General features: G+C 43.5%; 1 protein-coding gene across 1 annotated transcript in view; it reads right to left on the reverse strand.

The window, feature by feature from the left end:
- RFTN1 (raftlin, lipid raft linker 1) overlaps positions 1 to 12,750 on the reverse strand; it is a 156,461-nt gene that overhangs the window by 67,919 nt on the left and 75,792 nt on the right. The window lies entirely within an intron of this gene.

A 12,750-nucleotide genomic window follows, 5' to 3' on the forward strand; every position in this document is an offset into this window, starting at 1 on the left:
AGCCCTCTCCTTACCCCCCAATCTCCACCATGCCTCCCCCACCTCATAATATCAGGAGGGGGCTGTCGGGCTTTGTTTTCAATCATTCTGTCTTAGAGGAGGCAGCCTTAAAGATTTTTCTTTCTTGGGGCAGCAGAAGTGCACAGAGTAGGGCTACAGAAAATACCGCTCCTTGGAGCAAGGCACACATCTCTGTTTATCATTTGCTGGAGGGTGGCTCAGGATTCCCAAAGTGGGAACTGATGTAAACACCACACAACGCTGCATTTTGAAAGAGGAAGTTAATTTCTGGAGGTTTTATTTTTGTCCCCCCTCCCTGATTTTTTTTTAAACAAATCATCTACTTCCTGACAATCAAGTCGCTGTATAAACACAGTACGTCTATATAAACACATACCAACTACCAGGTGGTATTTTATAACCTCAAAGAATTTCCTTTTAAACAATTATTTTTGCAGTGGGAGGTGGGGGCGGGAAAAGGAATTTGGGGAAGAAAGGGACTAACCACAAGAAGTGATGAAACATGATAGGTACAAAGGACCCCCCCACCCCCCACCCCTAGGTTCTGGGATGAGCCCGAGGCCTGTCCCTGTCCCCATCCGATGGCCCCGCACTTACAAGCTCATTAGAACAACTGCCGCACTCAGGATGCCCCCCCTAAGCCCCAGCCACCTGCTCTGGACGCTCTTCCCTGACTTTTCCCATGGATGAGAGGTGACACCCCCGCCCAGTCACGGATTTACATTTTAGCACTTTCTTTCTCCCTTAAAAAAAGCAAACAATTGTCTCTCTCAGCGCGAAGATGATGGTAGAGACCAAAAAAAGCAACACCCTACTCAGACTCGGCAAGAAGCCGGAACACCCAAGGTGGACACAGGAGGACTTTCTAGGGAACGCATCTGATGTCAATTCCTCGAAAACACAAGCAAGGCGCCATGGAGAGGTTTGGGCCCAATCAACAGCTCTCGCACGACGATACTCAAAAACCATTTTTGCACTGAGACAGAATCCCAGCGGAGAATCTACCATGTGGATAATAATCACAGACCCAGAGTCGGAATGGACCATCTAGTCCAAATCCCTCATTTTACACAAGAGAAAACTGAGGCACACAGACCCTATGACTTGTCCCTGGGAAACTAAGGAATTAAGGGGCAGATCTGGGATGGGAGCCCAGGTCTTCAGATGACAAATCCATTTGCATCACACTCCGGGGGAAGGCAGGGGGTAAGATGAGGATGCACAGATGGGCTACAATCTTCAGCCAGGGAGAGAATGCACACAGGGATGAGATCACAGAAATGGAAGCATTCGAGTGGAAATACAGCATGGGGCATACAGTGGAATGACCGCTGCCTTTGGATTGGGAGGACATGAGTTTGAATCCCGACTTCACCTCTTCGTTATCTATGCAACCTTAAAAGTTACGACTCTGGGTCACATCTCTGGGCCTCAGTTTCTCCCATCTGTAAAGTGAGGGAGGTCAACGAGATGGCTTCTGAGGTCCCTTCCAGCTTCAAACCTTCAAAGCTAAGACTGTTTGAGGTATCGTCCGTCCCGCATTTCATAAATTCCACCAATTACTGAGCAAGGTGTGAGTTGGTCCTGTCCCCCGAATACTTGTGTGTATATTTCTTTATGCCTACATTTGCCTGGATTTATTATCTTAAAAAAAAAAACACAACTTTACTCCCACTCTAAAAAAAATTAGAAACACACTTCCTTCTGATGGAGAATTTTAAAGGCTTAAGTTTCTGCTAGAAGTCTGAAGCTAACTACCTCCATAGTTCAGCACTTTTAATGGGGCACTTCTCCAAGATGGCCTCCTTACACACCTGTCATGAGACTGAAGACCACCGAAAAGGCTTCATACCCTGTTATGCTGACCCTGCTCGTCCACTCTGGCATGCCACCGGAGGAAGGGTTTCAGCCAGAGCAGGGGCTATTCACACAGTACCAGCACACAGTAGGTGCTGAACAAATACCTGCAGACTGACTGACCTCTGCACACCTTGAGACCTTCATGCTGTGAGAATAATGATCATGATTATAATAACTAGCATTTATTTAGTGCTTTAAATCTTGCAGAGGGCTTTCCATGGATTGGTCAATGGTCATTTGGTCCTCACAACAGCCCTTTAAGGCAGGAGCTGTTATCATTCTTATTATTCCATTTTACAGGTGAGAGGTTAAGTACAGGACTAGGCCAGGGTCACACAGCTAAGGAGGTTTCTGAGGCAGGATTCAAACTCAGGCCTTCCTGACTCCAAGTCCAGTCCTCTGACCCCATGCCACCCAGCTGCCGTGGGAACTCTAGCAGGATGAAGCATTGAAGGAAATAAGAAACAAATCTACTTCTACATGGCTAACTTGAGGGCAGCAGGAATGGAATACCACAGAAAGAGCGTGGGCTCTGAAATCAAAGGACTTTGTATTCCAGCTTTTTCACTTACTATCTTCGTGGCCTTGGGGAAATCACTTGTCCTCCTTAGCCTCAGTTTCTCCATCTATAAAATAAAGGGCCTAGACCAGATGGTCTCTAAGATCCTTTCCAGGTGTAATAACCTCTCACCTTCTGGAGGGCCAGACCTCTCAACTGTGATCTAAGAATTAGGGGAAATTAGTCATATTGAAGGCAATTTTCTGCAGCTAAAAAAGCCACGAAGTTGTGAATACCCTTTGATCCACCAATCTCGTTCTCTAACTATGTATATTCCAAGACAGTCAAAGAAAGGAAGAAACTCCTCATATACACCAAAATATTTATGGCAGCCCTTCAGTGGTAGAAAAAGGAAAAAAACCAACAAAGAAACGGATGCTCATCCCCTGGGAAATGACGAATCGAACTGTGGTATACAAATGTCATCAATTATTATGACACGAGCAACAACAGATACAAAGAATTCAGAGAAATTTGGGGAGACTTGTTTGAAATGATACAGAACGAAGTAAGCAAAACCAAGCTGGTAATACAATGACCTCAATGACATACAGAAAGCAACACTAACAGACAACAGAATTCAGTAGTAATTCATCTTACCACCCAAAACGTGCATCCCTTCTGCCAAGAGGAAAAATAGCAGACTACCACATGTATTTGTTCTAAAGATTTGGTTTAGTTTTCCAAAGAACAGCGGGAAAGAGGTGGGAGAGAGAGAATATGGATTTTTGTTCATTAAAAAGAAATAGCAGACCACAGGTAAAAAATGATATTCTCACACATACACACACACACACACACACACACACACACACATATATAGGTATGTCCATCCATATATACACACCTATGTGTATCTGTGTGCATATATACACATATATAAAGATTTATCTATAGTTCTATAGATCTGTATATCTATAGACATCTATAGAGATCTGCAGACACACAAACATACATACATATATATAATGATCTAGCTATGTATCTACAGATCTGTAAATCTGTCTATAGATATAGACATTTATAGATATCTCCATAGATGTACAAACACACACACACACATAATACAAACATATATACGTGTGTGCGTATTTGCAAGGGAGGGGTCTGTAAGTTATTGGTTATTAGAAAGCGAGAGCATTATTAAAGGCCACCAAAAGAATCAACAGAAGAGCACAAAAAAGAAAATGAAGCTACAAACTGGAATGAGAAGTACGGGAGATGGAGCACACTAAAACAAAGGAAGCTTATTCTAATTAGTTCATCAATTGGTCAGTCAACAAACACCTAGTGAATGAACCCAGGGTGCAGAGCAGCATCTGAGGGAGACACCAGCACAGCGAGTTAGCCAAGCTGATAGGAAGAGCAGAATGGGGAAGTCTGGAGATGAGAGAGGATAGACAGACGGATCCAGGCTGTGAAGGTCACATGTACATTTGTACACACACTGGCCAAAGACACAGCCTACAATTACCCTTCTTGTAGTTCTCTCTTGTGACTCATGCACCCGAGTTCTCAGAGAGTTGACATTTAGCGGGCCTTTCTCAAATGTCTTTAAGGGTGCCAAGGGGAGCGAGCAGACATAAACAGGAAGACACACAAAAAAAAAAATCATGCACTGAATTTCAAATTCAAAATGGCACCAAGATGCTGGAATGGAGTACAACTCAATTTGTGACCGGAGGACCTACTAATGGTATGGCCACGGGCCTTGTCATCAGATGTTTCCTCTTCTGTAAGATGGGAGAGTTGGAATGGAGGAACTCTAAAATCCCTTACGATCTTACGATCGATGGTTGGCCTTGGACAGATCACATAATTACTCAGTTATGTCATCTGTAATGAGAGGGCTGAACAAAATGACCTCTAATGACCTTTCCAGCTTAGAGGCCTACAGTTTATCTGATTAAGGGAAGGGGGAGGAAATAAGTACTTATTAAGCAACTCTATGGGGCATATGCTAACCTCATTTGACCTGTTGATGATGATGCAAGTGGAAGGCGGAGATAACCTCATCTTGGGGAAGTTAGTGATGGGGGTGAGCGATAAACAGAGATCATTATGTCTTCTACTGGAACAGTCTTGAAATGAGGTCAGGGGCTGACAGAGGGGCCGCTGCTGCCTTAATGTCACTGGCAGATAAAGAGATGAGCTAACATCCAGATGGGGAAGAAGGATGTAAATAAACATTGGCTAACAGGAGCTAGCAACCGAGTTTCTACCACTAGGGCTTGTGATAATTCCACTCTTTAGCACTTTCAGTTGGGGTGGTAGGCAGTATTAATGATGAGGAATTTACTAACCTAACCAATTAATTCTTATTGAAGCTAAGAAGATAATAAATGATCTTATACAATGTCTTATAAACAGACCTTTTCAGTATGCTTTTTAGGGCATTCTTCTCCTCATTGGCTTTTTGGACCTCTTCTGCCATTTGGGTTAGGCTATTGTTTAAGGTGTTATTTTCTTCAGTATTTTTTTGGGTCTCCTTTAGCAAGCTGCTGACTTGTTTTTCATGATTTTCTTTCATCACTCTCAGTTCTTCCTCTACCTCACTTATTTGCTTCTCAAAATCCCTTTTGAGTCTTCCAAGGCCTGGGACTGATTCATATTTTTTTTGGAGGCTTTGGATGTAGGAGCTTTGACCTTGTTGTCTTCTTCTGGTTGTGTGTTTTGATCTTCTTTGTCACCAAAGTAAGATAATATAGTCTGACTCTTTTTGCGCTGCTTACTCATGATCCTGGACAATTACTTGAGTTTTAAACTCTTTGTTAAGGTAAGAGTCTGCTTCCAATGTGGAGAATGTACTATCCCAAGCTTCGGGGGTTTGTACAGCTGTTTTCAGAGCTACTTCTAGGGACCTGTAAATTTTCAGTTCTTCCAAGGTGGTGTGATAAGGGACGAGGTGTTTCCTCTCCACCACCACAACAAGCTCCACTAGGCCAGCGCTCCTCCTCGCCCCAGGACCGCCCCTCAGAGCTGTGACCCAGATCCAAGCATGGGCAGAGCAAGAGATTCCTGCCTCAGCTCTTGCAAAGAGATCCCTGCAATCCCCCTCTGATCAGCCACTCAATTCCCCCTCAGTCTGTGGGCCTGAAGCTCAGGAAACAGCCGCGGCCCTGGGGGTGGCTGAGACCTAGCTCCTTCTCTCACCGCAGTCACAGACTTTTCCCACTGACCTTCTAAGTTGTCTTTGGTGTTCGTGGGTTGAGAAGTCTGGAAACCGCCACACCTGCCTGTGATTCAGTCCTCTGAGGCCTGCTCCAGGGTCGCTGCGGCCTGTGCACCCACGACAAACTGCGCTCCTCTCCCAGCCCGGCGCGATATACCTTTCTGATCAACCATCCAGGTTGTCTTGGGCTGGAAATTTGTTTCACTCTGTCTTTTTGTGGGTTTTGCTACTTTAGAATTTGTTTAGAGCCATTTCTTATAGGTATTTGGAGGGGTTTGGGGGAGAGCTCAAGCAAGTCACTGCTTTCCCTCCGCCATCTTGGCTCCGCCCCCCCAGACCTTTTCAATATGGAAGCTGTATCACAGTTCTGGGTATATTCAAAAAGGCAGCCATGATGGAGACAGGATTTATAACTTAGGAAGACCTGGATTCAAATTCTACTTCAAGAAATAAGCATTTATTAAGTGCCTACTATGTGCCAAGCTAGGGCAGCTAGGTGATGCAGTGTTAGGCCTGGAGTCAGGAAGACTCATCTTTACGTCTTTAAATGTGGCCTCAGACACTCACTAGCTGTGTGACCCTGGACAAGTTACTTAACCCTGTTTGCCTCAGTTTCCTCATCTGTCAAGTGAGCTAGAGAAGGAAATGGCAAACCACCACAGTATCTTTGCCAAGAAAACCTCAAATGCAGTCACTCTTTGTGAAATGCAGTCACTCTTTGTGAATGAAACGACAACAGATATATAATATAAATTCAAATTAGGGCAGAGAGTCAAACCTTTACCTAAATTTTAGAAATTTTCCTAACTGAGGGCTTATAGCTATTATTATTATTATTACACTACCAACTTTCTGTCTGATAGAAAGGTCATAAAACAGCCATGTCCCTGAGGGCTCATTATGCTGCCCCTAGGCTAAAAAAAGAAAGCTGACTGTTAAATCTCTAGGAAGCAAGGTGTTAAGGAGGAAGAAAGCTCACCCCCTAAGCCAACCCCAAAGGAGGATATAGCAAAGGCTTTGCCCCTCTCCAGCAGAGATGAGGCAACAGGAAGCATCGGGCACTGTCAGGCTCACTGCACTCTCCACAGAAATACCCACACCCACTAGTGCCAGATATAAAATAAAGGGATTGGACTCATGGCCTCCAAAGCCCCTTCCAACTCAATATCAACGGGCCCACAGTCCTCTCTTCACTTCAGTGAAATGATGTTAAGAACACCTGCAGCGCTTACCTCGGCAGAGAGCTGAAGCCCCACCAGCCTGCCTATGAGCCCACCTCTGATGAAAGCAAGTCATTTAACCTCTAAATTAATTCCAAAGCGTTCAACTCAAATAGAAATAGGGCCGCCACTAAACAGTACTTAAATACATACAACTGTACAAGCCACATACTGACTTAGAAAACCACACAGTCACAGTATCTAGATTTGACTGTATTTTCATTTATTTTGTCAAATATTTCCCAATTATAGTCTGATCTGGTTCACAATGCACTTGGCAGTGTTTGTGGCAGTGAAGCTCACAGTCACATGTTTTAACCACTTAGTTCCAGACATCTAAGGCTATTAATTGTAGAAAAGGATCAGGCCTGAATTGATTCCATAAACCAGTGACATCCCAGGCTTGGCCCTATTCCTTACTTGTAGAACCAACCTTCCAGGATCATCATGATGCACAAAGAATTTTTAAAGCGCCATCTTTGTGCCAGGCCCTGGGAGGGCCCTGCCCTCAGGGAGCTTAACGTTTTATAGAGGGAGACAGATGAAAAGCTGTCAGTGAAGTGCCTGACAAAGCTTTAACAAAATATAAATGTCATTATTGTGATGTGTTTGTGTTCGTGCAGATGCCTATGTACTCTCGGGACACAGAGCAAGCACCCCTCCCCAGTTCTCTCCAGCAACTCTATGCCCCTACGAGGATGGAGGAGAGAGAAAGTGGACCGCAAACATGCTTTTCTTTCTGAAAGGTCTTAGGGCTAGTGAAAAGATGGAGACAAACAGAAGCGTGCACTTGTATGTGGAAAACTGCTGCAAAAACGCTGTTCTGGGTCACACCCCAGCACAAGAGTTTTTAGCTGTGAATGTTTTATCATAGACACATAACCCTCCCACCATCTTGTCATCACCTAAGCTCTCAGGCTCCTCCTTCCAGAAAAGGGAGACCAAAATGCCTTGAGTTTGTGTTTGAATAGCTATAGCTATGATATATATTATTTATACACAATAGCTATATAATTATATATTATTTATATATAATAGCTATATATTGTTGTTATTGCTTAGTCATTCAGCCATGTCTGACTCTTTGTCACCCCATGAACCACGTTGTCCATGAGTTTTTTGGGTTTTTTTTGGGCAGAGATACTGAAGTGGTGATGCGCCATTTCCTCCTCCAGTGGATTAAGACAAAAAGGCAAACAGGGTTGGAGTGACTTGCCCAGGGGGACACAGCTAATAAGTATCTGAAGTCATTTCTGAATTTAGGTTTTCTTGATTCCAGGCCTAATATTCCATCCACTGAGCCTTTTAGTGGTGCGTGCGCACACACACACTCACACACACATACATACATAAATACAAAAAATACCTCAAACAAAAACAAAACCAATCCCCTCTCTCATGCCTTCTCTGCAGGCCCACTCGCCCCTCCTTGGCTGCAGAAGGTAGGATGTGGCTTAAGGACAGCCCCCAGGGATTCACCTCATCACTTCCCACCCAGGCTACGTTAGACTTCATCCTCTCCAGAAGCTCGTCATTCTGTAAGATGAAATCAGCTTGGAAACTCAGACCTCTTCAGGTCATTTCCCAGCCCAGCTTCATGACTTCATCATGCCCCCACAGAGGGTGACCTTCCCCCACTCCCTCATTCCTTCCCCCATTAGACTGTGAGTTCCTCAAGGCCAGGCACTATCTTATGTCTCTCTCTGCATCCCCAGCGTGTAGTGCAGCGGCTGGCACATACACAGCAGGCGCTTGATAAATATCTGCTGACTTACTGACTAACACATAGAAAGCAGCTTGGGAGGGAGGGCGGTAGCAGTTGGGGAGATCAGGAAAGGGTTCATGAAGAAAGCAGCCTATGAGATTTATCTGTGTCTTAAAGGAAGAGGGGGCTCTATGAAGCAGAGATAGGAAAGAGTGCATCACTGGCATGTGGAATGGCTAATTCAAAAGCGTGGAGGCCAGAGACAGAATATCATGTGGGCAGCCAGAAAAAAACCCAGAGAAGGTCAAAAGTTAAAACTTAGACCCCCTGAGTTTCTGGTTTCTTAACCTCTTGCCTCTCAACAAGCGGGAAAGAGATCAAAGAACAATGAACAAAACCCAACAGGTACCATCCTCAGAAATGCCCAGTAGTGACGGCATCATCAGAGTTGAACCTTCTACTCCAAGACATTCCATGTGTCAGGCAGATGTCATCTCACCAGACTTCTTTCTCTTCTCTGACAACCGGCTTGAATAACCCTCCGTACATACCTTAGATACTGGCCCTGAGCCTGAAGCACATAACTCATGCAAAAAATAGCTGTGCTACATTCATGGGACTTAGACTTTGACATCTTAGTGAGAAATATCTGAGTTACGGAGGCAGGTTGAAAGAGCTTTAACTACAAAGCAACGTTTTTCTTCACACTCGTGGCTGCTAAACGTACAGACTGTGTGATTTCCTCCTCATTCCTCAATTTACACATGCTTCCAAAACATTAATAAAATACATCGGAACAAAATGGTGCTCAACCAGATGAATGGGACATTACTCTCCCTTCCAATTCTTGATTCCCAAATTATCTAGGTTACCGCTACTGCTAAAGCAACCACACTGTAATAGCCATGACTGTAAATCACAATGGAAACAAATCAGCCCAACCGAATGCCTACAAGATGGTTTTCATTACAATGTGTGAAAGAAAGAAATGTTGTATTGTTCTTTTTTCTAAGGACCCTGGAGAGAACACAGGGAAGTGTTTCTGAAAGATGGAAATGATTGGAAAAAGTTGCAGATCTCCCTCCATAGTGATGGAGAAGCAGGGAGAGGATTATTTAAGCCTCTACCAAATTCTGAGTTACTCACCTGAAAAAAAAAAATGACTCTACAGCCAATGCCTAAAGTCTCAATTTCTTTTGTCCTTTCATCTTTTATCTTTGCCTTAGGGTCAAACTTCTGAAATTCCGAACCAAGATGGGAGCATTCCAACTGGTATCGCTTGGTTCCTGGCCTCCAGTGAAGATTTCACTAATTCAGACTAATGTGGGGAAGACTGGGTTGCAATATTAAGAAATCTAGATTAGGCATTTTTAAAAGATGTAGTTTTGATTACTTTCAAGTATATAAATCATAAGAAATTTAGATTAAATGAGATAATCTATGTAAAGTACTTTGTAAATTAGATAATCTATGTAAAATGTGCTCTTTGCAAATCTTAAAGCACTATATAAATTATATATACATATAGATGATATAAATGATGATGGTGATTATTATAAAGAGACTCAAACTAGGGTAACAAAAAGCAGAGCTCTTTGAGGTCCTCCTTTAATAAAGAGATATGAGTGATTTATAATTAGCATAGTAATGATTCTCAGGATGTGCTAAGAAAATGGTCTCTTCTCCCAAGAAAGATGACTATTCTCCTTCCACTATGGTCTCTGCAGTATTAATTTCCTTGGCAAACCCCATAGGTATCGACTTGAGCTCAGCCCCTGTCCAAATCATCTGTCTAAATTCCAAATGGGGGAGTGTGAGTGAATGAGACTTGACTGTACAAAAGCCACATTCTCAGGCAGTAGGGAGACTGGCAGGGTAGCTCACAGAACCCTGGAGCTCTGAACAGAAGGAAAACCATTGGTATTGTTCTCTGGGCACCTGTCCCCACAGTGCAGTTTGAGAAGCACGTCATGCTCTTTCCCAAGTGCCTAGCACACAGCAGGGGCCTAATAAACGCTTGCAGACTACTGCCAATCATTATCTCAAACCTGTCTATACTGGCTGAAAGATGATACCACCTGGAAGCAACTTTATTTCCTTGGAGATATTCATTTATAACCTCTTTCAAAATTTTTTTTATTCCTTCTTTCTATCTCTCTAGACTGCAGACTCCATATATTTTCCTCAATCTCTCTCTGTCTCTCTATCCATCTATCCCCTTTTCTCTCTCTCTCCTCTGTCTGTCTGTCTCTTCTTCCTCCCCTCCCCTTCTCTCCTCTACCTCTCTTTCTCCTTCCCCCCTCACCATTCTTCATACCTATATTCTTTTATTATCAAATCATTTTAGAGCTGGAGGGGATCATGTTTGGTTTAGACTGATTTATGGTGTAATGGATAGAGTTGGTCTCAAAGTCAGAAAGGCGTGGGTTCAAATCTTGCCTCTGAAATATACTTGTCCAAGTCACTTAATTGATTAGTGCCCCTGGCACCTCTCTAAGGCTACACATTGTTGTTGTTGTTGTTTATCTTGGGGGAAGGGGAGAAATCGGGGCTAAGTGACTTGCCCAACTTCACAAAGTTAATAAGTGTCTGAGCTGAGGAGGTCCTCCTGACTCCAGGCCTGGCACTCTATCTACTGCACCACCTACCTGCCCCGAGGCTATTCATTATAAAATAACTGCTGCTCTACACTGATGGAGGGAGTTTCTTCACTAGCTATTTCCTGAACCAATGAAATCAGAGGAGCCCACCTCAGTTTTACAGACAAGCAAATAAAGGCCCAAAGAGGTTGCCCAAGGACATAGAAGCTAATTAATGGCCCAAGGAGGACTAGAACTCAAGCCTCTTCCCTTGCAGACCAGTGTGGCCTAAAGGCCGCTGGGAGCGCCACAGTGCACAGATTCCCTGCACCTGGAGTCAGAAAGACCTGAGTTCAAATATGTCCTCAGATACTTATTAGCTGGGTGACCCTGGGCAAGTCATTTAACCCTTGTCTGCCTCAGTTTCCTCGTCTGTAAAATGGGAATAACAACAGCCCCTCCTTCTCAGGGTTGTTGTGAAGCACAAATAAGATAATAATTGTAAAGTACTTAGCACAGTGCCTGGTACATATGCCCTAGAGAAATGCTAGCTATTATTATTACCCATTATTAATTCTAACATCTGGGCTAGAAGAATAGACAGAAAGGAAAAAACAAAACGGAAACAAATTAACGGGCATCTCCGTTTAATTAATTTTGTCCTTGTTAAGCAGCTCATTAATTCGTATTTATGACAAGGGGGTAGGAATATTTCAAATCACCTGCCCTTATTCATATATAGTGTGCGTTTGTGTATACACACAATGCAATGTGTTTGCGTATGTGTGCAAGGCAATACACAGTGCATATGTATACTGTAGACACAAGACATTATAATGTGTATTTATATGTTTATGTGCACATCCACGGACAACGCAACACGTGTGTGTATACAGTCTTACATGCACAACACGCCATGCCTGTTTCTATATGTTCACATGCGCCCCTACAGATGACACATACATGTATATGTGTATGCACAATACATCGATGTATTGATATATGTTTACATGTATGTGCATGCATGTGCATGGATAATACACACATATGGATGTGTACAAGTATGTGTATGAGAGTATGTGTGTAAATAAATATATAATTTATATTTATTTACACACACACACACTCTCTCTCTCTCTCTCTCTCTCTCACACACACACACACACACACACACACACACACACTTTGACAGCATCCTACAGCACGCAGATGTCCCCCCTCCTCTTTAAACAGTCAACGTGTTGGGAAGGGCCCAGCCCAGGAAGGTTTTCAAGTAGAGATACACCTCATAATGAATTTCTTTCATGTTGTGTCACCAAGAAACACTTTTGATCCTTTGAGAAAACTTTCTGCAAAATCACAAATCCTCATCCTGAGCACGGCCTCATTCCTTCCTCCTTTGATGGATTCTTGATCCCGCCAACGTGGGTTTCCTCTCTCTCTTTCTTAAAGAAATGCCTTCTCAAGGCTCGGGGGAGGGGGTTTGCATCTCTGTGTTGCTCCCCTCCCCCACCACACCCCCACTCCTCACTGCCTCCTTGGAACAAAGAAAACTGTTCTCCAAATCAACCCAAGTATTTATTGCGCGCCCACTATGCGCTAAGAGGAATCAGTGCGAGTCTAACTCAAACTCC

The sequence above is a fragment of the Vombatus ursinus genome, unplaced genomic scaffold, assembly GCF_900497805.2.
Source record: "Vombatus ursinus unplaced genomic scaffold, bare-nosed wombat genome assembly UNPS02014799.1, whole genome shotgun sequence".
Taxonomy (NCBI): Eukaryota; Metazoa; Chordata; class Mammalia; order Diprotodontia; family Vombatidae; genus Vombatus; species Vombatus ursinus.